Here is a 2317-nt window from a genome sequence, read left to right as displayed (position 1 = left end):
TCTCTCTCTCTCTCTCTCTCTGTATGTGTGGACCAAAGCTGTAAGGTTCACAAATTAAGAAAAAGAAAAAGCTGAGAATTTATTCTCTACATGAAGCTAGCCATCATTGTTTATTTAGAGCCTAACTTCAAAAATGTGACATGAATTGAGTTTAAAATAGAATTACTTATCAAAAAAATTGCTTTGCATATGGAAATATCCCTCTGCTATGGAGGTCACTTTTCCCATTGGTGTGTTCTTTCCAGAGGCTCCCATTTTGAAAATGTTCTCAGAACTGCCCTGCTTCATTCTTTTTCTGGAGGTATTTCTGACTCTCCTCTTCCCCTACTTCCTTGTTTTTCAGCCCCTTTTCTCTGTTGTCTTCCTATATCAGAATGTAGGCTTCATGAGGACAGAGTAAGTTTTCTTTGTATCCCCATTACTTAGCAAAGTACATGGCACAGCATAGGGACTAAATAAAATTATGTTCCTGGCTTTGCTTTGATATCCCCTAGAATCTTGAATCCTACTGCTTATGGCCTATTAAAACAATTATTCTCAGTCACTGACATTGCTATTTTATTGCAAAACATTTGGGAATTGTGTTTCCTGTTCTCCTTCTTGTTCCCCCTTTCCTTCTTCCCCTGGTCCTCAGTGACAGCATTTATAATACACTCATATTTTCATAATATTAAAGTCAAAATACAGGTACTTATTTTCTAGGTTTAGTAGTTAGATTGAATTTTATTGCAAAAATATTTTAAACTAAAATTAGTGTAAAATTGGGCAATCAAAATTGGGACTAAATCATATGGTTATTTTTTTGCAAGTCAAATGGGGTTAAGTGGCTTGCCTGAGGCCACACAGCTAGGTAATTATTAAGTGTCTGAGGTCAGATTTGAACTCAGGTATTCCTGACTCCAGGGCTGGTACTCTATCTACTGTGCCACCTACCCACCCCTCATATGATTATCTTAACATGGAATAACTCTGTAGACCAATGATACTGGGGAACAAGAGCAATCCATACTGTAAAAGCAAATAAAAGCAGGATATCTCTTTTTTCTCCTCATCCTTCTGGTCACATTTTTTTTTTAATCTATACAACATCCCTTAGAGGAAGGTACTAAAATTCTCCCCATGGTGTAAATGAGGAAACAGGCAGCCATATGAATCATGCTTTCTCTTTTCCTCCTTGTTTTATTTTTTCTTTCTATGGCTTTATTTGATTTATTTCTTACTATATAGACATGACGTTTTACTAAAAACATTTTACCAGAAGACCTAGTCATGTCTTTTTGCTGTCACTTTTTATAAGTTATATAAATGCACTTGAAAACTTGTTTTTCACTTCTTCCTGGGTTGAAGATGGGAAAGGAATTGAACATGAACGTTTTATGCACCCTGATAAACCTCTAAGTGATTATCCTATCCAGTGCTCATAGTTATTAGGAATTGTAATTGGTAAGTGCAGCCCTTATAAGGTTTGTGCATCTTCATCCTAATTTCCATTAATGAGTCAGAGTTCTGAATCAGGATACTTCCACTCTAAAGTAGAGGCCTAAAATTCTCAGATTTCATTGAACATGGTTGAAGAGTTAGAGTCATTCCCTAATATTATTGACTCAAATTCCCATTCTGGTGTTCTCCTGAATGTTAATCTCTAGATAAAAAAAGTTCAATTTTATTTAACCAATAATAACAATAAACTCTTTAAAAAAGATATTTATCTTGAAGATATATAAAGAGTGGAAATACAAACTTGTTCCCAGCACCCAGGGCCACATTTTCCTCTGGGCCAATTCTGTTCCTGGAAAGAATGGACTCACAATTAAAACAGATTCTACATAGCATTCTCCTTATCAAATTTGCTTTTGAATTATTCATATGAATGGATGAATCACTCACTATAACTACAAATTGGCTGCCCTTGTTGGGATAGTTTATTCATGACTTGACTAGTTGCCATTTGGTTTGTAGCAAATCCTGACATGGATTATAGCTCTTACTCTCATGACCAACAAAGTTTATCACGTCATAGCTAGCTCCAGTTCTCTTTCACTTAAGAACAGGAAAGAATTGATGAAAGAGGCAGAAGAAAGGTGGACCTCTGTTTCTTCTGTCTGTTTCTTTTCTTCCTCCTCTCCTCCCTCTCCCTTCTTCTCTTCCTCTTCCTCCTGTTCCTCTCTCTGTGTATCTGGCTGTCTGTTTGCCTCTCTCTCTCTCTCTCTCTCTCTCTCTCTCTCTCTCTCTCTCTCTCTCTCCCTCTCTCTTTTTCTCTCTCTCTTTCTCTCTCTCTCTTTCTCTCTCTCCTTCTCCCTCTCCTAATCTCCCTCCT

This window comes from Macrotis lagotis, chromosome 2 (assembly GCF_037893015.1).
Source record: "Macrotis lagotis isolate mMagLag1 chromosome 2, bilby.v1.9.chrom.fasta, whole genome shotgun sequence".
NCBI lineage: Eukaryota > Metazoa > Chordata > Mammalia > Peramelemorphia > Peramelidae > Macrotis > Macrotis lagotis.
This window is presented reverse-complemented; position numbering follows the sequence as displayed.